The 24,894-nt window shown below is 39.4% G+C and overlaps 1 protein-coding gene across 1 annotated transcript in view; it reads left to right on the plus strand.

Moving 5' to 3' along the window:
* Positions 1 to 24,894, plus strand: part of TENM3 (teneurin transmembrane protein 3) — a 2,757,765-nt gene that overhangs the window by 1,532,101 nt on the left and 1,200,770 nt on the right. The window lies entirely within an intron of this gene.

Consider the following 24,894-nt stretch of genomic DNA (forward strand, 5'->3'; position numbering starts at 1 on the left):
TGAACAGCATATTTAAGTACTTACTATAATTATATAGTCTTCCTGAATAATAAAAGAACAAATATGATCTTCTCTTACTGAAATTCAAGTTTTAGAATGGCAGGAAAGAATGTAAGTCCAATCATTAAACTGAATATTTACACAGTTTGTGAGTGTGGTGAGAACAGAAATGAGAAAAGAGAATAGTCAATGAGGTGATTTAATTTTTCAAAATAGAGCTAATTATTTTATTACTGCCTTTTGTTCTAATTCTGATACTTCAGGACACAAAATAATCCTTAAGAAATTGGCTGTTAATAACCAATTGCACAGTCATTTCTTACTATCAAGTTAAAAATGATATATATCTATCTATTCTATAATAATAAATTTTTAACTATAAATAGCTACTTTCAAGAATGTTCCCTGTTTTTTTAAAATGAATTTGTGATTCATAGCTAAATAGTTAAGCTAAAATGAAAACCTGACTTGACTTAGTATTTTAAAATATGGTCTTTTCCATTAAAATACTTCAAAGAGACTTTTTTTCCTCCAGAATTTAAAAAAAGGAACTAATATCTTATGTAACCACCTCACAATTACCCACATTTGGAAAGCCCATGTTGACAATCCTTCATAGAAACATTTAATCCCAGGCTAACTTACCCCTGCCACCCACCACTGGGCTGCTCCCTACTGCTCCCAGTTGGTATGAGCTCAAGGAATGCAAACACCTTTCAATATTAGTTCTAGCAAAGCATTAGCAGGAATGTAAACCTCCCAGGGAAAATGCACATAATGTATTTGAAAATCAAATATAAAATGATTTTGGATAATCGGAACCACCGTAGGTTTCCATTCGGACAGATAATTGAGAATTGACTGAACTACTGTGTTCATAAGCTATGCATCACACGTAGTCCATGGTAGGGGGGAAGATCTCTGAAACACAAATTAAAATAAGGAAGCCAGAAGGTGCTGTGGAAACAGTGGGTCTTCATAAAGAGGAAGCCAGGGCTGACGAATGTTTTTACTTTTCCTTTCTTCCTGAGATTATGAAGTTTTAAATGATATGCAGCTAGAAGTAGATGAAATTATAGCTCTCAGACACTTTATAATTCTGAAACAGAGATGTGATTGATTGCAAGGTGGCATCGCTGCTGGCAGTTTCGGTTGGCACATTTTGATGATACAGTTTCTTAGGTGAACTTCAAGTACATCAGTGACACTGTGTTGCAGACACGTTGAATGATTTTGAAGCTAATAATTTATGAGAGCTTTTGGAGCACATTATTAGGTTCGAGTCAGGAGAGATTTATTTTGTTTAATCCTAGACTCCTTGCTGTGTGTTCTGTTTATCTCATCTTATTCTGCTAGTAAACAAATATGTAAAACTTTAATGCCGACAGAGCCCCTTTATAACAGTGCGTCATCCCCCAAACAAGGTTTCCCGTTGGAAACCCTTTCGCTAGTCAGTGGTTTTGTTGCCATCACATGTCTTGAAAAAGAGGACAAACAAAAGAAGGCTTCCCGAGTTGGGATTCCATCAAGGAGAAACTGATAGGGGAAATTCAAAGAATTGTCCTTAATTAGGCAATGAAATCATCATTGACCCCAGAATCTATGATTCCTAATATTTCTAATTTAAGTTGAAGATAAAAGAAATTTTTTTAAATGCAGAGTTCCTATAAGCTTCAAAGAAGCAGTGACTGTCAAATCGAAAGGAAATACTAAAGTGTTTTGAGACACTTTATCCAAATTTTGAGACACTAAATCCAAATTTTTTTAAAAAGAGTTCTTTGGGTAACGTTTTATTCTCAGTACCTGCTGAATGCTGCATATGCCACACTGTGTTTAAATTAAAAAACATTATATCACAGCTGATTTACAATGAAAAGAATTTCAGGCTGTATAAATCATTTTCTGCTTATAGTTTCTTAATCCTGCTCTACTTATTTTTTGTATTGCACTGATTTGAAGAAATAAGTAGCACTGTGTGTGTGCCTGTTATCTTTCAGGTCATTTTTCTTGCAGATTCATGTTGATGTATGGCAAAACCAATACAGTATTGTAAGGTAATTAACCTCCAATTAAAATAAATAAATTTATATTTGAAAAAAAAGAAGGCCCATTGAGAAGCAGCATTATTCTTCAGGAAAAGTGCACATACGCAGAGTGTATAAATATGGCGATGGACCAGTTCTCACTGCCTCGTCTTCAGAGTGCACACAGGAAGCCTTCGTGTGTGGCCAGCTGTTACCCTGCTTTGCCTCTGACATTTCCTCTCTAGCGGCCACCACGAGGTCCCATTGTTCTTACACGCTGAGCGCAGGCCTGCTTCTCAGGCTGTGGTGGTGGGCATGGGTGGGCATGGCCTCTGGGCTCTGATCCACTCACATTGGCCCTTTCAAGCCATTCTTATCCCCTCTCTTCATAAAACTTGGGTTCCTTTCTTACACCCTTTGATTAGTCCAAAATGTACTATGTGTAAGAAATTTGTGCACACAATAAAACTGCATTGAAATGTAGCACCCTTGCAAATCATCTACTATCAAAAACATTTAGTACATTAAGATTAGTTTCCTAAAGCTGTTCTTTATAGCAGGTCCCTGCTGGTTATCCCTCCTGTACAGCACAGGGAACTCTGCTCAGTGTTATGTGGCAGGCTTGATGGGAGGGGAGTATACATGGATACATGGATACATGTATACCTATGGCTGGGTTGCCCCACTCTGCCCCTGAAGCTATTACAACATTGTTAATCACCAATGCAACATTCTAATATAAATAAAGGGTTAAAAAACAGAGGCAATATTGTAACAAATTAAATGAAGATTTCAAATTAAAAAATAACTAAATAAAAATAAATTAAAAAAAATTATATTGAAATGGCACCTAAAGCATGTTTACATGAGCATGGACAAAGGCTAGATTCTATGCTTCAGTTCAGTTCAGTTCAGTTGCTCAGTCGTGTCCGACTCTTTGCGACCCCATGAATCGCAGCAGCCAGGCCTCCCTGTCCATCACCAGCTCCCGGGGTTCACTCAGACTCACGTCCATCGAGTCGGTGAAGCCATGCAGCCATCTCATCCTCTAATAGATTCTATGCTATTTCTTTTTAAAATCTCCAGCTTGCATTTTGGGCTTCCCCAGCTGTCACAGTGGTAACAAATCCACCTGCCAATGCAGGAGATGCAAGAGAGTCAGGTTCAGTCCCTGGGTTGGGAAGATCCCCTGGAGTAGGAAATGCTGGCTTGCTCCACATTGCCTGAAAAATGCCACGCACAGAGGAGCCTGGAGGGCTAGAGTCCATGGGGGCAAAGAGTTGGACACAACAGCGCACACGCGAACCTGCCTTTTAGTGGTTTTGGTGGGTGTGAGGTAGGGTGGGTTCTGTTGCTCTCGCCACCTCTCATTGCATTTCTCCTGAACCTTCTCAGTGGCAGCAACACTCTTTAAAACCTCAGAACTCTAGACCTTAATCATCTGTTGGTCCCCCCTCCCCTTTGCCACACTTACTGAAGTACTGTTGTCAGTTCTTTCCTCAACGTCCTCTTCCAAATCATCCTTTCCTTTTCACTGACAATAGAGCCCTTCAGTTGACGACACTGTCTAATGTGCAGCATCTGTAGTCTTCATTTGAGTAGACAAAAACAAGTGTGTTCAATCACGTGTTCCTTCTTCATTTACTTTAAGCAGACTAACACGGTGAGATTTTGCTTTTGCTCCTTGTTTTGCTTTATTTCAAAGACAGCAATGTCGGGGCCTAGAAGAGCAGAGTCTTGAGGATGAAATGATCTGATACTTAATGCTGATTCTCTGTTTGTTATCAACATGCTTTAGCTCAAACTCAATTTCCGTAAACCTAATCATGTTTATCTGTAAAGAGGCTGAATGAGTTTTTCAAAGGATCGTTCTTTGAGTTGTGACTATTAAATAAGATCTTTTTATAGTGAACACTTATCTACCACCCAACTCAGAGATATTGCTTAATAAATTATAAATCTTATCACTTTAAGATTATTTTGTAGAAACAGCTCATATAACTCAACAACAACAACAAAAAAAAACAACCCAAACGAAAAATGGGCCAAAAATGTAAATACAGATTTCTCCAAGGAACACATAGAAATAGCCAATAGGCGTGTGAAAAGATGGCCAACATTGTTAATTATTAGAGAAATGGAAATCAAAAGTGTAACAGTGAACCACCTCACATTGGTCAGAATGGCCATCATTAAAAACTCTAAAACAACAAATGCAGGAGAGGGTGTAGAGAAAAGGGAACCCTCCTGAACTGTTGGTGGGAACGTAGATTGGTGCAGCTACTATGAAAAACAGTATGGAAGTTACTCAGAAAACTAAAAATAGAGTTGCCGTATGATCTAGAGATTCCACTCCTGGGTATATGTCCAGAAAAGCTCTAATTCAAATAAACACATGCATACCACAAAGAAGAGCCATCCCTGCTCGCTGCAACTACAGAAAGTCCGTGTGCAGAAACAGAGACACAGAACAACCAAACAGAATAAGTAAGTTTTAAAAAGTTATATGCACAGCAATGCTCATCGCAGCATTATTCACGACAGCCAAGACAGGGAAGCAACCTAAGTGTCCATCAGCAGTTGAATGAATAAAGAAGATGTGGTATACACGCGCACACACGGTGGAATACTACTCGGCCATAAAAAAAAATAATAATGTTATTGGGTTGCAGTCCTTGGGGTCACAGAGTCAAACACAACTGAGCGACTAAGCACAGCAGAGCACACGTCATCTGCAGCATAATGGATAGACTCAGAGATTGCCGTAACGAGTGAAGTCAGAATGAAAATGGCAAATACCACAGGATGTCATTTATAGGTAGAATCCAAAATATGATGCAAATGAACTTATGTACAAAACAGAAACAGACTCACAGAGAGAATAGACGTGGTTGCTATGTGGGATGGGGGAAGTTTGGATTGGGAGTTTGAGACTAGCGGATACCAATTATTATGTATATTATAGAATGGATAAACAATAAGGTCCTACTGTATACACAGGGAACTATATTCAATATCCTATAAAAAGCCATTATAGGAAAGAATATGACAAAGAATGTGTGTGTGTGTGTGTGTGTGTGTGTGTGTGTGTGTATAACTGAGGCACCATGGCTGTACAGCAGAAATTGACATGTTATAAATCAGCTATATGTCAACAAAATAAGTTTTTTAAAAAGATTCTTTTGTAGAAAGATATGTTCTGATAGTAACCCTCCCGAATCATAAATGTCTTACTACCTCTGATTGCTTTCACTCTTACCTCTTGCTAGTATGATTGTAGTATGAATAAACATATGTGGAACATTTAATTAGAAAAAAAAAAAAAGCACCATCATAGATGCTGCAAAAAAACAGAACAGTTGAGAAACAAGCTCTGCTTCAGGAAATTTGTAATACTGACTGAGAGTGTAAGGAGGCCTACATGCAAGTTAACAATAGCATTTATTTTAAATGCCCTTGCCTTATGATTGAAGTAAAAACAACATGGAACTGGGACCCCAAGGAGAGTGGATCTCCATGCCAGCTGCAGAAATCATCCTGGAGCAGTGGACCTCCATGTGATTAATGGGCTGAAAGTCACGCAAGAATGTTCACAAGCTTCCATCTTTCCCCAAAGTGATGATGAGAATCATGGATCTTCAGCCTCAATCTTCTCCCGCAATGCACTTCTTTCATCTCCCCTCTCCCCAACCCACCTGCACAAGGCTGCTCTACTGGAGGTTACCAAACGTGTCCAGCCAGTGAAAGCTGATGCTGGAGACAAGTCACCTGGCCTCTAGGATCCAGGATCAACCCCTGAAGAGACAAAGGACTGATGGAAATACTGCTGGGAGGAATGACCCATCCTCCTTATCTTCTCCAGCTTAAAGACAGCAATGGAGAATGGTGATGTGTTTTTGTTTTAAAGATTTTTTTAAGATGTGGACCATTTTTTTTAAAGTCATATTGTAGAATCTTAGCTCCCAGACCAGGGATTGAACCCGCAAATCCTGCATTGGAAAGCAAAGTCCCAACCACTGGGTCTCCAGAGAAGTCCCAGGTATTGTTTTTATTGATGATCATTATTCATGGGGTGTCCCTGGTGGCTCCATGGTTAAGAATCTGCCTATAACACAAGAGATGCAGGAGACACAGCTTCAGTCCTTATGTTGGGAAGATCCCCTGGAGGAGGAAATGGCAACCCACTCCAATATTCTTGCCTGGAGAATTCCATGAACAGAGGAGGCTGGCGGGCTACAATACCTGTGGTTGCAAATAGTGCAGCATGACCAAACACGCACACATCATTATTACTATTTTGTATTGCCTACACAATGGCACCCCACTCCAGTACTCTTGCCTGGAAACTCCCATGGACGGAGGAGCCTGGAAGGCTGCAGTCCATGGGGTTGCTGAGGGTCGGACACGACTGAGCAACTTCACTTTCACTTTCCTGCATTGGAGAAGGAAATGGCAACCCAGTCCAGTGTTCTTGCCTGGAGAATCCCTGGGACGGGGGAGCCTGGTGGGCTGCCGTCTCTGGGGTCGCACAGAGTTGGACACAACTGAAGCAACTTAGCAGCAGTAGCAGCAGCAGCACACAAGCTTTTGGGGGCTGGGCAGGATGCATCAGTTCTTTCTCATGACTACTGCCCTCCCTCTCCTCCTGGCTCTGATTCTTTGCATACTTGTCATGTGTCACAGTGTGCTCAGCCCTTTCAAGGCTTATGGATATAGATATGTTTGTTTTTGTGGTTATATTTTTTTCCCTAAACATAGATTGTATGGTATATTCACCATTTGAATTCTTTCACTATACTCTATACTTTAAGTTCTCAAAGAATGACTTGTTCCAGGAAAACACATAGCAGTCTCTAAGAATTGTCCCTTTCTCTTCTGGGTTCTCAGGAGCCATATTTTGTTTTAAAGAGTTAAGAGTTTACAATTCATTACAAAATGAATTTAATGAATCAGTGAATCTTTTTGAAATGTATTTTAATTGTAGAACAATTGCCATACACTAATTAATCCAGTTTAAAGTTTTCCCTACCCTGGGTGGGCAGATTCACAGACTTAGTGGTATAACCTTGGGCAACATCATTTTGCCCTGGCTTTGTCAGTCTATAAAATATGGGAGATGGATTAGATGATCCATAAATACCTTTCAGCATTGAATTCCTTTCATCCTGGTGCACCTAATACCCAAATGTGTGTGTATGTGTGTGTGAGTGTGTGTTTTAAATCACACTTTTTTTTTTCTTTTAACAACTTAAAGATATAATGCCTATAATGTGTCTCGTCAGCATTTCCCATGCTGACAAGAGTGCTCGGGGTTCATTTTGCACTTCTGGTTTTCCAATAAAGTGTTAGGTAACACTTGCAATTGACTAAGAAATGTGGTAACCTAAACAAAAGAGTGCAGTGTGTGTGAGACGGAATGTTTTAACTGAAGTCACAAAATCATAACGTCCATAGAAGGGCTGCAGCAATGTTTGCCAAAAACAGTTTATTTTTTCCTTCCTAATGGGACTTGGATTCTAAGAACACTAATGCCCTGAATTTAAATAATCTCCTTTTGAAGGATCTTTTCGTTTATGATGAATTTCTAGTTTGATCACAGCAAACAACTAGTAGCAACCACCTGCAGCAAAATAATAAAGCCTCAGTTAAAGGCGACATTGAGTTGGAAATCAGCTTCTACTGGGGTGGCTAAAAAATTCATTCGGGTTTTTCCATAAGATGTTACAGAGAAATCCAAATGAACGTTTGGCTAACCTAGTAACATCCCTGGATTAGAATCCTATGTCAGAGAATTACTGAAAATTCTCTACCAAAAGAACTAAATGAGAAAACACTGCACCTTCATTTTTCATTAAATTGACAATGGTGAATTTTTGACTCTAAGTTTTGTATCAGTGTGTGCAGGGGATGCTCACACTTGTAGAGGGATATATGCTGATAAACACAGAGCAGAAGAACCTGCAAAATTTATATTAAAAATATATCTTAATGCTACCAGAAGCTTATGGAAGGAAGAAGAGGATGGATAGTTAAGGGCAACCTGGCTCATGTCCAAGCCTTTCCTACGTTAAACACTCTGCAGTGTTTCTTTAAGCAATTTCGTAGACAAATACAAATAGAGAGAGACTAAGTAATGGTTTCCATATCATTCATGGTTAGTGACCAGTAGTCATGAGCTTTTTTTTTTTTTTTTTTTGCATATAGCTGATTTATAATGTTGCATTATCTTTAGATGTACAGCAAAGTAAATCAGATACACACGTATACCTCCATGAGTAAATAAGTTCACGTGTATCTGAGGTATCACCTACACCAGTCTGAATGGCCATTTTCAAAAAATCTACAGACAATAAGTCATGGAAAAGGTATGGGAATGTAAATTGATACAACCACTAGGGAGATCAGTATGGTGTGTTAGTCACTCAGTCTTGTCCAACTCTTGCAACTCCATGGACTGTAGCCCAGGAGTCCATGGCATTCTCCAGGCCATACTAGAGTGGCTTGCCACTGCTTCTCCAGGCTATCTTCCCGACCCAGCAATCGAACATGGGTCTCCTGCATTCAGGCAGATTCTTCACTAACTGAGCCACCAGGGAAACTCAATCAGTACAGACATTCTTCTTAAAACTAAGTACAAAACTAGCCTATTATCTAGCAATCCCACTTCTAGGCATATGCAGAAAACCTCAAACTGGAAAAGATGCATGAACCCCAAGTTCATAGCAATGGTAGGATTTAAATTCAAGTCTATGAAACATCCAGGCTTTGCCAAAAGTTCCCTATACATTGATAATGACTATGTTTTGCACACAACGTCCCTTCTCCTGTAAGCCTGTGAGCTCCCTCCCCAGGAGCATTCTCAAGATTAGTGCTAATAAGCATCCCAGAATCACAAGGTTATTGGCAGAGGAACTCTCTATGCATTGTTACTATGAAGAGTCTTGATTGATTTTACGAGCTTATTGAACAAAAATGAGTGGTTTTCCTCTCCCTTCTCCCCACCAGTAACACAAAATGATAGCTTCTGTTCCCTCCCAACAGAAGCACAAACGAATTCTTAAAAGTACATACCGAGTTATCTCAACTCAATTATCCCTGGACAGGGTAAGCCTGAATTTTGTTCCCACTCTGTCTGGAAAACCTAACAAGAACTCCCAAGGAGGGAAAAATGCCTCTTGAGAAGAAGCGCTTGTTTTTGTCTCTGTCATTAATAAAGGTCTTACTTGAAATGAATGTGATACAATTTACAGTGTGTATGCACTCCGGAGCTGAAGACTCCATGTGGCACATTCACACGACAGTGTTGAACGTGGGCTGGTGCGCAGGCCTTCCTGGAAACATGTTTTGATACTCTTTGATCACACTAATAATACACTATGAGGCGTTGCTCTGTGGGATGTAGTTAAAGCTTATTTGAGCTTTGGAAACCACTGGCACTTTCCTGGGGGAAAAATATCAGAACATTTTTATTTTTATCTGAATCACTCCAGCAAACTTCATGGAGAATAGTCTCTGTCAATGATACAGGGCAATTGCTGTCACAAATAGTATTTGAAAAGAGATGCCCTAAATAGTCAATACACTGTGTGGGGAAATGGTGACTACAAAGAGGCAGTGGTAAGTGGATCAACTTCCCTTGAACTGGAGTTGCTGGTTTGTTTTTTTTTTTTTTTTTTTACAAATTAGGATGTTAATATACATGTTTTCTATAGTCTTTCCAGCAACCATTAGAAAAAGTCTTTTAAAAATATTCAACATGGTTTTCCTGACTCTTGGTTTAAATGCTGCGGCTGTGAATTATGTGTATGTGTGTGAATGAGTGTGTGTATAAAGAGAGCAAGAGAGAGAGCATGTATTACATGGAAAGAACTTTAATACGTAACTTAAAGTGTAAAAAGAGCAATTTTATTCCTTTTGCCCAACACCAGACAGTAAATATATTCTGGCAAATATGGGAGAAAATAAGGCAAGATTTTCTGTTTATACAAACATGCTTATGACCTGAATCATACTAGATCTTTCAAACAGTCAAATGGGTAAAGTTGTTCTTAATAGAAAACTACACTTAATTTTCCCCTGGTTTAGAATGGCGTAATTAAGTATGTTGAAGAGAACAGATTAAACTATATTTCAGCGTATCGTGTGGCAAGCATTTCCTGTGTCATTGTTAGCGGTTTCTTTCCAATACCTTTCTTGATTGTTTTGAAAGTGCATGTGCCATGGAAAGCTGATTTGCTCATGATGCCAGGCTCTAATCCCTGATTCTGAGGCATCATTAGTTCCTCCCATAAGAGCTTCCTCAAAGGCACTCACCAAAGTCCTGTCAGAGCTTGTAATGATTTTCTATAAACCAAAAGCCTCTTTGAGTTATTATTTTGAGAATGTTCCGTATCACAGGCTGTAGCTCTTGCGCTGTGTGTTTTCTGCATTCTTAATCACTGGGGGAAAAATCAGATTTCATTATATTCTTCTCAATAGTTGAGAGTAGAAAGATTTACCATGGAAGAGATTAAGGGAGGGAAATTGTACGAGCAGGAAAGAAAATGGCAGCAAAACCCCTATCTTAAAGCAAACTTCCAAGGTCCTGGAAGTATTTCCATATTCATATTTGGGCTTGTTTACATCCAGTTTGCTAGATCATTGGATTTCATAATTTGGGATTTCTTTGGCTATGTGCACGTGCATGGACACACACACGCACGCACTCTCCTATTCTTACACCTTAGGGATCCAGGATAAGGCTGAATGAACTGTGATGATCATGTTCATCCCAGTTCTCTTCTCTCTTCCTGATGAGTGTACTGTCCTCATGTAAATCATGTGTAATTTTTGCATTCCTGAGACTACTTGATTTAGGACTTGAATTTATTGCTTTGGAGTCACGTGGTTTCTTTCATCTTCGAAGAGACAGGTTTTCCATGACCAGCCTTGCGACCACTAGCCTGGCATCTAGATCCTAGGTCCTGAAGATCTACAGACTTCAGGAGCACATGTAGGCTCTTCATCCTGGGCATTTTCAATGCTGCGTTGTATGTGTTAGTCGCCCAGTCATGTCTGATTCTTTCCAGCTCCATGGACTGCAGTTCACCAGGCTCTTCTGTCCATGGAATTCTCCGGGGAAGAATACTGGAGTGGACAGCCCCATTCCCTTCTCCAGGAGATCTTCTCAACCCAGGGACCAAACCTGGGTCTCCTGCATTGCAGGCAGATTCTTTACTGCCTGAGCCACCAGGGAATGCTGTGTCAAGCAGTATAATATATGTATGTGTGTGTATATATACACACCCATATATACATATGCTCTGTTCAGGTGAGGTTCTAGGCTGCGACAATTCATTGGTGAATGAGATGGATATGAACTTTGTCTCAGTGGAGTTTATAGCTCAGTGGGATTTTTCAAGTAATGAAAGAAGAAATAAATGCAGCAGGAGAAAAAATCATAACCCAACTGACTGGAGCTAAATTCGTGCCTTGTCTCTTCAAGTGGAACTCATGTCACCCAGCACTCCTACCACATCTCCCCTTCTTAGATGACGATTTGTTATCTTCAGTTTCTTCCACCTTCTCTCTTTGCCTTTAGCTAATGACTTGACTTCTGTTTTTCATCTTTCCATGCCCTTGATGCAAAGAGACAATGCATTGGAAAAGACTCTGATACTGTGAAAGACTGAGAGCAGGAGGAAAGGGGGCAACAAAGGATGAGATGGTTGGATGGCATCACCAACTCACTGGACATGAGTTCGAGCAAACTCCAGGAGAGAGTGAAGGACAGGGAAGCCTGGCATGCTGCAGTCCATGGGGTCTCAAAGAGTTAGCCGTGACTGAATGACTCAACAACAACAAATGCTCTTGTTGCTCCAAATATGTAAAAACCCATAAAGGTCTGTATTTGGGAGGAGAGGAAGTGCAGGCACATCCTGAAGCCAGCCCAGGATAAGGACAAGTACAAGCTTAAAACTGGATAAATATTTGAACTTAACATAATAATCAGAGTAGAGTAAAATCCAAAGCATTCTAATATGGAATTTTATTATCTAAGGGTCACCTGAAAAGATGTGGGGATTTGTCTGCTGTTGATTGTGTAATGGGGGAAGAGAAAAGGGACAGAGTAAATTTCATGCAGAGGACTGAGAAAGAATAAACTTGTTTCCTGCTTCTAACTTGGTTGAGTTTCTTCTGTAATGGCCTATATTGCCATGAACAATTCCATACATAATAGTAATTTGAAGCCACAGCTTGCAAAGAAAAATAAAAGGAATTCAAATTGGAAAAGAAGTAAAACATCACTGAAAATGACATGATACTGTACATAGAAAATCCTGAAGATGCTACTGGAGAACTACTAGAGCTCATCAGTGAATCTGGTAAAGTTGCAGAGTCAGACACGACTGAAGCAACATAGCAGCAGCAGCAGCAGCAGGATATAAATACACAGAAGTCTGTTGCATTCCTATATACTAACAAAATTGGAAAGAAATTAAGGAAATAATCTCACTTATCATCACATTAGAAAGATAAAATCAGTAAGAATAAACCTGTGTAAGGAGGCAAAATAACTGTTCTCCAAAAACCATAAGATGGGATATAAGAAATTGAAGACACAAAAAAACTGTGGTCATGGATTGGAAGAATCAATATTGTAACAATGACCATACTACCCAAGATAATCTACAGAGTCAATGTAATCCCTATAAAATTACCAATGACATTTTTCACAGAGCTAAAAAAAAAAAAAACAAAAACAAAACATTTTAAAACTTCTATGGAAACACAAAAGACACTAAACACCCAAAATAATCTTGGGAAGAATGAAGCCAGAGAAGCCATGTTCTTTGACTTCAGGCTACAGGGCAAAGCTGCAAAGTAAAGCAGATTCCCACAAAGCTACAGTAATCAAAAGGGCATAATAATGGCACATACACAGATTGTAGATCAGTGGAACAGAATAGAGAGCTCAGAAATAAACTCACACGGTTAGAGTCAGTTAATCTATGATAAAGGAAGTAAAAGTATACAACGGAGAAAAGACAGTCTCTTCAATATGTACTGCTGGGAAAACTGGACAGCTACAAGTAAAAGAATGAAAGGAGAGCATTATCTAACACCGTATACAAAAATCAACAAAGAAACTTGAAATTGATTAAAGAATTAAATTTAAGAAGAGATCATGTAAAACATGTATAGGAAAATATAGCCAGTATACACTTTGACATAAATGGAGGCAATCATTTTTTTATTTACCTCCTAAAGTAATGGAAACAAAAGCAAAACTAGACAAATATGACCTAGTAAAACTGGAACACTTTTCTACAGCAAAGGAAACCATAATCAAAATGAAAAAAAAAAAAGCAATCTAAGTAATGGGAGAAAATATTTGCAAACAATATATACAAGGGAATAATTTCCAAAATATACAAATGGCTCATATGACTTAATAGAAAAAAAATTAAAAATAGGCTTAAGACCTAAATAGACATTATTCCAAAGAAGACATAAAGATGAACAACAGGCAGGTTAAAAGATGTTCAATATCAGATCAATATAACTAATTATTCAGTTCAGTTCAGTCACTGAGTCATGTCCAGCTATTTGGGACCCCATGAATCGCAGCATGCCAGGCCTCCCTGTCCATCACCATCTCCTGGAGTTCACTCAAACTCACGTTCATCGAGTCGGTGATGCCATCCAGCCATCTCATCCTCTGTCATCCCCTTTTTCTCCTGCCCCCAGTCCTCCCCAGCATCAGTCTTTTCCAATGAGTCAACTCTTAGCATGAAGTGGCCGAAGTACTGGAGTTTCAGCTTTAGCATCATTCCTTCCAAAGAACACCCAGGGCAGATCTCCTTTAGAACAGACTGGTTGGATCTCCTTGCAGTCCAAGGGACTCTCAAGAGTCTTCACACCACAGTTCAAAAGCATCAGTTCTTCCATGCTCAGCTTTCTTCACAGTCCAACTCTTGCATCCATACATGACCACTGGAAAAACCATAGCCTTGACTAGATAGACCTTTGTGGGCAAAGTAATGTCTCTGCTTTTGAATATGCTATCTAGGCTGGTCATAACTTTTCTTCCAAGGAGTAAGCGTCTTTTAATTTTCATGACTGCAGTCACCATCTGCAGTGACTTTGGAGCCCCTCAAAATAAACTCTGACATCTAGTTCCCATGAAGTGATGGGACCAGATGCCATGATCTTCATTTTCTGAATGTTGAGCTTTAAGCCAACTTCTTCACTCTCCTCTTTCACTTTCATCAAGAGGCTTTTAGTTCCTCTTCACTTTCTGCCATAAGGGTGGTATCATCTGCAGATCTGAGGTTATTGATATTTCTCCTGGCAAACTTGATTCCAGCTTGTCCTTCTTCCAGCCCAGCGTTTCTCATGATGTACTCTGCATAGAAGTTAAATAAGCAGGGTGACAATAGACAGCCTTGACGTACTCCTTTTCCTATTTGGAACCAATCTGTTGTTCCATGTCCAGTTCGAACTGCTGCTTCCTGACCTGCATACAGGTTTCTCAACAGGCAGGTCAGGTGGTCTGATATTCCCATCTCTTTCAGAATTTTCCACAGTTGATTGTGATCCACACAGTCAAAGGCTTTGGCATAGTCAATAAAGCAGAAATAGAGGTTTTTCTGGAACTCTCTTGCTTTTCCATGATCCAGCGGATGTTGGCAATTTGATCTCTGGTTCCTCTGCCTTTTCTAAAACCAGCTTGAACATCAGGGAGTTCATGGTTCACGTATTGCTGAAGCCTGGCTTGGAGAATTTTAAGCATTACTTTACTAGTGTGTGAGATGAGTGCAATTGTGCGGCAGTTTGAGCATTCTTTGGCATTGCCTTTCTTTGGGATTGGAATGAAGACTGACCTTTTCCAGTCCTGTGGCCCCTGCTGAGTTTTCCAAATTTGCTGGCATATTGAGTGCAGCATTTTCACAGCATCATCTTTCAGAATTTGAAATAGCTCAAATGGAATGCCATCACCTCCACTAGCTTTGTTCGTAGTGATGCTTCCTAAGCCCCACTTGACTTCACATTCCAGGATGTCTGGCTCTAGGTGAGTGATCACACCATCATGATTATCTTGGTCATGAAGATCTTTTTTGTACAGTTCTCCTGTGTATTCTTGCCACCTCTTCTTAATATCTTCTGCTTCTGTTAGGTCCATACCATTTCTGTCCTTTATCGAGCCCATCTTTGCATGAAATGTTCCCTTGGTATCTCTAATTTCCTTGAAGAGATCTCTAGTCTTTCTTATTCTATTGTTTTCCTCGATTTCTTTGCATTGATCCCTGAGGATGGCTTTCTTATCTCTTCTTGCTATTCTTTGGAACTCTGCATTCAGATGCTTATGTCTTTCCTTTTCTCCTTTGCTTTTTGCCTCTCTTTTCACAGCTATTTGTAAGGCCTCCCCAGACAGCCATTTTGCTTTTTGCATTTCTTTTCCATCTGCATGGTTTTGATCCCTGTCTCCTGTACAATGTCACGAACCTCCGTCCATAGTTCATCAGGCACTCTATCTATCAGATCTAGTCCCTTAAATCTATTTCTCACTTCCACTGTATAATCATAAGGGATTTGATTTAGGTCATACCTGAATGGTATAGTGGTTTTCCCTACTTTCTTCAATCTAAGTCTGAATTTGGCAATAAGGAGCTCATGATCTGAGCCACAGTCAGCTCCCGGTCTTGTTTTTGCTAACTGTATAGAGCTTTTCCATCTTTGGCTGCAAAGAATATAATCAATCTGATTTTGGTGTTATTCTATGAAGATATACAAGACCTTTTAGAACTAACACCAAAAAAAGATTTCCTTTTCATTATAGGGGACTGGAATGCAAAAGTAGGAAGTCAAGAAACACCTGGGGTAACAGGCAAATTTGGCCTTGAAATATGGAATAAAGCAGGGCAAAGGTTAATAGAATTTTGCCCAGAGAATGCACTGGTCATAGCAAATACCCTCTTCCAACAACACAAGAGAAAACTCTACACATGGACATCACCATATGGTCAACATCAAAATCACTAATCATTGGAGAAATGCAAATCAAAACTTCAATTAAGTGACCTTGTGCTTTGAGCATGGATACTTTTTTTTCCTCAGATCATGAACAACATAGCACCTTAGCTACACTATCCTCCAACCCACAAGGTTAGAAATCAAAGAACCTATAACAGACCCGAGGCCCATAGGCTCATGTGAGGATAGGATTCCTTCTATGATAAACACAATAGGAACTATCTTTGGATTAAGCACTTACAATTTGAGTCCTCTGTTAGACCCTGGACATGGATTTTCATTTGTCTAGGAAGAACCTCTGAAGATAAAGTTATTCAGTGTCATGCAAACCCATCTTGGAATCTAGAACTTGTGTTCTTTCTATGGCACTGTTTGTTAATAAGGACCTGTCAAACTGGGTGCCAAGTCAATGGGGCCATCTCCACATTTGCCTACACCTGGAGAGGGTGCAGAAAAAGGGGAACTCCCTTACACTATCTATGGGAATGAAAACTAGTACAGCCACTATGGAGAAGTGTACAGAGGTGCCTTAAAAAATTAAAAATGGAACTACCCTTTGACCCAGCAATCCTATTCTTGAGTATATATCTGGAGAAAACCATAATTAGGAAATGTACATGCAAACTAACATTGATGGAAGCACAATTTATTGAGTTGGCCCCCAAATTTGACTTTTCTATCACATGTTACAGAAAATTCCAAATGTACTTTTTGCCCAGTGTACTGTAGCCAGGACATGAGAGCAACCTAAATGTCCATCAGCAGAGGAATGGATAAAGATATGGTACATATGGTCAATGGAATATTACTCAGCAATAGATGATGAACTAATGTCATTTGCAGCAACATGGATGGACCTAGAGATTTTCAAATTAAGTGAAGTAAGTCAGACAAAGAACATTTCTTATGATATCCCTTATACATGGATTCTAAAAATTGTACAAATGCGTTTGTTTGCAAAACTGAAATAGAGTTACAGACTTGGAAAACAAGTGGGGAGGAATAAATTGGAAGATTGGAATTGACACATATATACTTCTAACTAGGGCTTCCCTGATGGCTCAGCTGGTAAAGAATCCACCTGCAATGAGGGAGACCTGGGTTTGATCCCTGGGTTGGGAAGATCCCCTGGAGAAGGGAAAGGCTACCCACTCCAGTATTCTGGTCTGGAGAATCCCATGGACAATATAGTCCATGGGGTTACAGAGATTTTGACATGACTGAGTGACTTTTACCTCACTTCACTTCACACTACTATATATAAAATAGGTAACTAATAAGGATCTACTGTATAGCACAGAGATCTCTATTTAATACTTTGTAAAGACTTACAGGGGGGAGGGGAACAACTAAAAAAGAGTGGATATATGTGTAACTGATTCACTTTGCTGTACACCTGAAACTAACACAGCATCATAAATCAAATATGTCCTGACATTTTTTTTTTTAATGAAGAGCCAGTGAAGACTAATGGAGAAGGAAATGGCAACCCACTCCAGTGTTCTTGCCTGGAGAATCCCAGGGATGGGGGAGCCTGGTGGGCGGCCGTCTATGGGGTCGCACAGAGTCAGACACGACTGAAGCGACTTAGCAGCAGCATCAGTGAACACTAAAGACTGTTTACAAGGAGAAGAAAACCCAGTAGAGATAATATAAAATAATAATAATAAAAAAATGTTGGGCAATGATTTCCATGATAGAATTTTATCAGTGTTGAGGAATCATCGGGCCACATGAAGAACAGGAATGACTTGGTGCTGATAATGAGAGACATCATGAGAACCAAGAGGGGTCAGCTCACACCATGTGCCTGCAACATCTCTGAGGATATATTTTTAAGAAACTCACCACAAATAAGTGCTGTGCTTGGGAAGAGATCTTTTCCAAGGAGAAAATCAAACTTGAGAAAAACACGGTGTCTAATGGGACCTGTTTGACAAAAATATTGAGAAAGAATTGTTTTCAATTTAAAAACAAGTGTAAGATATGAAACCCCCCCAAACACACAGGGGTGTTAGTGACAATCACAACTGGTTCTATTGTGCTCCGCTTTATTGTGCTTCACAGCTACTGCATTTTTAAACAAATTAAACATTTGTGGCAATGCCGCATTGAGCGTCTGTTGGCACCATTTTTCTGACAGCATTTGCTCATTTTTGATCTCTGTGTCACATTTAGCAATTCTCACACTTTCAAGTTTTTCATTATGATGATATTTGTTATGGTGATTAGTGGTCTTTAATGTTCCTATTGCACAAAAGATAGCTACTTGCTGAAGACTCAGATGTTGGTGAGCATTTTTCAGTAATAAAGTAGTTTTTATTAAATTTATATAATATTATATAGGTTACTGGGGCACAATGTAGTGATTCAAATTTCAAGGTTATATTCCATTTATAGGTATTATAAAACATTGGCTGTATTGATCATGCTTTATAATATATCCTTGTAACTGATTTTATACCTAATGGTTTGTCCCCTCCTTCCCTCTCCCCACTGATAGCCATGAGTTGATTCTCTATATCTGTCAGTTGGCTTCTTTCTTTTATTATATTCCCTAGTTTGTTGTATTTTTTTAGACTCCACAAGTAAATGATATCATACAGTATTTGTCTTTGTCTGACATTTCACTAAGCTTAGTGGGTATGGAATATATATTAGATTGGAGTATAATTGCTGCACAATCATATGTTAGTGTCTGGTGCACAATGAAGTGAGTCAGCTGTAGGTACATATACAGACCCCTCCCTTTTGTGCCTCCCCCCCATCTCCCCACCATCCCACCCCTCGAAGCCCAGCACGGAGCACAAGCTGAGCTCCCTGTGCTCCACAGTAGCTCCCCAAATGGCAACCCACCCCAGTGTTCTTGCCTGGAGAATCCCAGGGATGGGGGAGCCTGGTGGGCTGCCGTCTATGGGACTGCACAGAGTCGGACATGACTGAAGCGACTTAGCAGCAGCAGCAGTGGCTAGCTATTTCACACACGGCTGTACACATATGTCCATGCTACCATCCCAACTCACCCTACCCTCCCCTGCCCCACTGTGTCCACAAGTCCATTCTCTCTGTGTCTCTATCCTTGCCCTGCAAAAATGTTCATCTGTACCATTTTTTTAGATTTCACATATATGTATTAATATACAATATTTGTTTTTGCCTTTCTGACTTACTTCACTTTACATGACAGATTCTAGGTCCATTCACATTGCCACAAATGACCTAGCTTTGTTCCTTTTTATGGCTGAGGAGTATTGTATTATGCATATGTACCATATTTTTGGTTTTTAATGCAGGCATGTACATTGTTTTTTAGACATAATGCCAGCGCACACTCAGTAGACTGCAGTCCAATGTAACGGTTCTTTGAAGGCCTACAAGACCCTCAAGAACTAACACCCAAAAAAGATATCCTTTTCATCATAGGGGACTGGAGTGCAAAAGTAGGAGTTCAAGCGATACCTAGAATAACGAGCAAATTTGGCCTTGGAGTACAAAATGAAGCAGGTCAAAGGCTAATAGAGTTTTGTCAAGAAAATGCACTGGTCATAGCAAACACCCTCTTCCAACAACACAAGAGAAGACTCTACCCAAGGACATCGCCAGATGGTCAATAGCGAAATCAGATTGATTACATTCTTTGCAGCCAAAGATGGAGAAGCTCTATACAGTCAGCAAAAACAAGACCAGGAGCTGACTGTGGCTTAGATCATGAACTCCTTATTGCCAGATTCAGACTTAAATTGAAGAAGGTAGGGAAAACCACTAGACCATTCAGGTATGACCTTAAAAAATCCCTTACAATTAAAAATGGAAGTGACAAATAGGTTCAAGGGATTAGATCTGACAGACGGAGTGCTTGAAGAACTATGGACAGAGGTCCATAACATTGCACAGGGGGCAGTGATCAAGACCATCCCCAAGAAAAAGAAATGCAAAAGGCAAAATGGTTGTGTGAGGAGGCCTTACAAATAGCTGAGAAAAGAAGAGAAGCGAAAGGCAAAGGGGAAAAGGAAAGATATACCCCCTCTGAATGCAGAGTTCCAAAGAATAGAAAGGAAAGAAAAGAAAGCCTCTCTCAGTGATCAATATATGCACTAGGAAACCTAAAGATTTCTATGAGTCACATTTATTGAGACATTGCTTTCTTTGGCTGGTCTGGAACCAACTCCACAAAAACTCCAAGGTCTCCCTGTGTGCTGATTGTTTCAACCAGTATGAGCTGGACATCTATTCTGTTCAGACACTGAAGAGGCAAGACAAGTAAAGCAATCTCTTCCAAAATACTTGTAGTCTAGCGCAGAGTGGGACAGAGAAGATGACGGTGCGTCAGCTGACAGACCTGGATTAGAAGTTCACCCACGGAGCTCTGGGAGCATAGGGCATCCAAAAAGGACCAAACAACTCTTTTCAAAAGGGAGTAGCACTTTTCTGACTCTGAGGAACTACGCACTGAAAGAATATCTACCAGAGGGAATGACGTGTGTGGGAAGGTGTGGCAGCAGGAAAGGTCATCCAGGAAACGCTGGAGACTTGGAGCGGCTGCAGGGAGAGGCTGTGAGGCCAAAGGACTGGCGGGCACTCACGGGCAGGTGTTCACGACAGCCAGGCCCTGAAAGCAGGCTGAATAGCCATCCGCATATCAATTGATAAGGAGGATGCATGGCATGTATACCCACCGACAGGCGCGCGCACGCACGCACATGCACGCACACACACACACACACGCACACAGTGGAATACTACTACTCAGCCAGAACAAGTGAAATGAGGATGTTTACAGGAACACGGATGGCCTAAGAGATTATCATACTAAGTGAAGTAAGCCAGACACAGAAAGGCCAACATCATAAACTGCTTGCATGTGAAATCTGAAAAAGAAAGTACAAATGGTCTTATTTACAAAGCAGACATAAATCCATGGATATAGAAAACAAACTTATGGTTACTAAAGAGGAAAGGGGTGAAAGGGATAAGTTAGGAGTTTGGGATTTACATATATGCTATACATAAAATAGACAAACTGCAAGGACCTATTTTATAGCACAGGGAACAACAGTAAATATTTTGTCATAATTTGTCAGGGGAAATAATCTGAGAAATTATATATGTAAATTGTGTGTATATGTATATATTAATATATATAATATGAGTGAATCACTGTGCTGTACACCTGAAACTTAACACAACATTATAAATCAACTATACTTCCATAAAAAATAATTTGATTAGGCAGAGAATAAGTATAATATTATTTTTGAAGAGAGCATAAACAGAATCTAGTCCATCCTGAACCTGATATATTTTCCCTAAAATTAAGAAAAAAAACTAAACTATTCCTTCATAACTATAGTCCCAAACTAGACATTATACCATGATCAGTGTCTACTGTCTCTCAGTGAATATCTCATTCTTCTACTAATCTAATCTTCTGGACTTTTTGAAAGCAATATCTCAATAGGAGAATGCTTGATGTACAATAATGAATGTCAGGGGTTTTTTTGTTTTAATGTAAAGTGTTCTTATAGAAGTTAACAACCTGTTGAATAGTCACTTTGAAGTATTAGTCTGTATGAATATAAGTGGTCTTAAGAAAAAAGATCTACATAGGTAGTCTAGCTCTAAGAACTTCATATCCTTGTATTGTTATCTGTTATAAAATTTATTTGTTTGAACCATCTCTACATTTGTTGTTTACTTTAGCCAGATTAAATGTCATCACTTGAAATTGCTAAAACTCAATGTAACTAGAAGTTATTTTTTATCACTTTACATGGCAAAATGTTTTCTTAAAGCATGAGCCTTTTCTAGCACATTAGCTTTTATTAGTAATAACAGTAATAAGCACTAACACTTATTGAATGATTTCAACATGACAGGCAGAGCAAGTGCTTTAAATGCGTTGCCACATTTAATCCTCATAACCGTGAAGCAGGTGCTATTATTTTGCTCACTTTACAGATGAGAAAATTAAGAGTTGTTGAGGTTCAGAAACTGGATGAAGGTCATTTAGCTAGTAACTGCTTGAGCTCAGATACCAATCACATGCTGTCTCATTCCAGAATACATTATCTTCGCCCTAAATTAGTTGCTTCTCATTCTAAGTGGACAGAAAAGTGCTCCCCTTGAGATCCTGCTTCAACTGTCTTAATTCCTGTGATCAGTTTATTTAAGGTATAATCAGTATAGAGAAATTTGGAATCAAATTTAAATAATGAGCAACTGTATTTAATTAATAAAACAGAATGATTCACTGTGAGTCAATTTATTTAGTTTCATATAGAAAGTGACCTCTATTTGTCATCTGACCTTTTCCTTGTGTATCAACTGGGTTAATCCAGCTTTGTAACAGACGTCCCTAACATCTTCTCAATGTGAGGAAAATTCCCTCCTCTCCCTCTTGAGTTTCTGTGGCTGGAATAACAATAAAATAGACACAAGATACAGTAACATGAGAGAAAGAAACAAATTTTAATTTGCACACATGGAGTTTTCATAGAAATGGAACCTAAGGAGTGGCCAAGGTAGGGAGCTTTTAACCTCTTTAGACAAAGAAACAGCAAATTTATAAGGAATTGACAAGACAATTGTTAGCTTGCTTGATTAGCAAAGGATCTAAATAGAGTTTGGGGTCGGGGGAATGAATGAAAGAAGTCACAAGATGTGTTTATATAGATTTCTTAGCCTGAATTCACCATCTTCAGTGAAAAGGGTATCCCCCTCCTTTCATGTGGAAGTGTACCTTTCACATGTGAGACTGATTTCCTGCTTTCAGGAGTACAGAAACGAGGTTCAGAGTGTTTCTGAACCTCTTCTTTGGCCATATCTTAAGTAACTTTAATTAAAAATCATCGCTATGCCATTGTGGTATATTTAAGGGCAGTTGTTCCTGAGCCCCCAAAATTCCAATGGCTAAACATGCAGTCCATGGGGTTGCAAAGAGTCAGACACGACTGACCAACTGAACTGAACTGAAACATAAGGATTAGTCCTAGTTCAGGTCCAGTGCAAATTGGCGCATTCTCTGTTCCATGAGTTAGTAGAGGCTTGCTACCCCTGTTTGTGTGTCTGCCATCTCACAAGCCCTTGGAATCCTCCCCTGCGTCCTATGGCATTTGGCTAGATATTGAATGAAAGAAAGAATGTGGAGAGTCAGGTTGGAAGAGATCCAGAATTGGCATACATCACTTTCATCCACATACTACTGGCCAGAATTCAGATCTAAGCACATAACAGGTAGTGTAGTTTGGCAGTGAGGCTGGCAGGAAGGTCATGGACATTAGTGAATAATTAGCCAACCAGTGCCAGGCATGCCTTTATGGACCTTCGGGTATACTGACTGACAAATTCAGAAAGTATTCAGATTTTCACGTGTTTACTGTTACCAAGAGTCCCTTGGGATTGGGGGCAGGAGGAGAAGGGGACGACAGAGGATGAGATGGCTGGATGGCATCACTGACTCAATGGATGTGAGTCTGAGTGAACTCTGGGAGTTGGTGATGGACAGGGAGGCCTGGCGTGCTGCGATTCACGGGGTCGCAAAGAGTCGGACACGACTGAGCGACTAAACTGAACTGAACTTAACTGAACTGAGTCCCTTGGACTACAAGGAGATCCAACCAGTCCATTCTAAAGGAGATCTGCCCTGGGTGTTCTTTGGAAGGAATGATGCTAAAGCTGAAACTCCAGTACTTTGGCCACCGCATGTGAAGAGTTGACTCATTGGAAAAGACTCTGATGCTGGGAGGGATTAGGGGCAGGAGGAGAAGGGGATGACAGAGGATGAGATGGCTGGATGGCATTACCAACTTGATGGACCTGAGTTTGAGTGAACTCCGGGAGCTGGTGATGGACAGGGAGGCCTGGTGTGCTGCGATTCATGGAGTCGCAAAGAGTCGAACATGACTCAGTGACTGAACTGAACTGAACTAGGGATGATTTCAGCCTCTAAGTCTGTGATCCATATTGTTGATAGTTCAGCTGATGATAATTAAATAGTGCTTTATACATTTATTTTTATTTTCTTCCTTAAAATTGTAGAACTTTCCATGCACTGTATTCTTACACTACCTGAGATTTTTTTTTTAATATTATAAGAGGCTGATGTATAGAATTTCATGCCTGATGGCTTACTAACGGGGATTTTTGTAGATTCTAATTTGTGATTATTTTCCAAATTGAATAATGTTTAGTATATCAATTTTACAACATAATTTTATGAAGATTTGACAGTTTATACACTGAATACCATTCACATACAAACATAATTGCTCTAATAGTGAGATAAGAAAGTAGATGTTATTTTACTATTTCAAGATTTACATAATTCTTTTGGATTGTATGCTCTGGGCACTTTTCTCTCAACTGATTTTTAATATGTTTTCCTAGTGAAAGTTATTGATTTGTGTATAAGGAGAGCTGACATGAATACATCTATTGCTTGCTTCAACCTTTTACCCCCCCACCTCAATTCTTTACTTTGTTTTCATGGATTATTTGTCTTGAAGTGTTGATTCATTTTTTTATATAAAATTAATATGTTATTCTTTTCTCAGTAGGTCATTACCTTGAGACTTCATAGCAGTTTTCATTTGTTCTTCTTTCAAATTGTACATCATCTTCAATTTTAAGTTGAGACTTTATGACTTGCAACATCTCAAGCGCATAGTATACCAAATTCAGTATAATGAGAGAATGTAACCTTTTTACCCTATGAAAGCTCTCCAAAACTCTTTGATTTCATATAATATTACCTGTTTCCCCTACAGCCCTGATATAAAAATTCTCATTATTAATGATGATTTAATCATAGGTGTATCTCTGTTTTTAAAATTTTCACATTCTGGACTCTTTGCCC

This window comes from Ovis aries, chromosome 26 (assembly GCF_016772045.2).
Source record: "Ovis aries strain OAR_USU_Benz2616 breed Rambouillet chromosome 26, ARS-UI_Ramb_v3.0, whole genome shotgun sequence".
NCBI classification, from domain to species: Eukaryota; Metazoa; Chordata; class Mammalia; order Artiodactyla; family Bovidae; genus Ovis; species Ovis aries.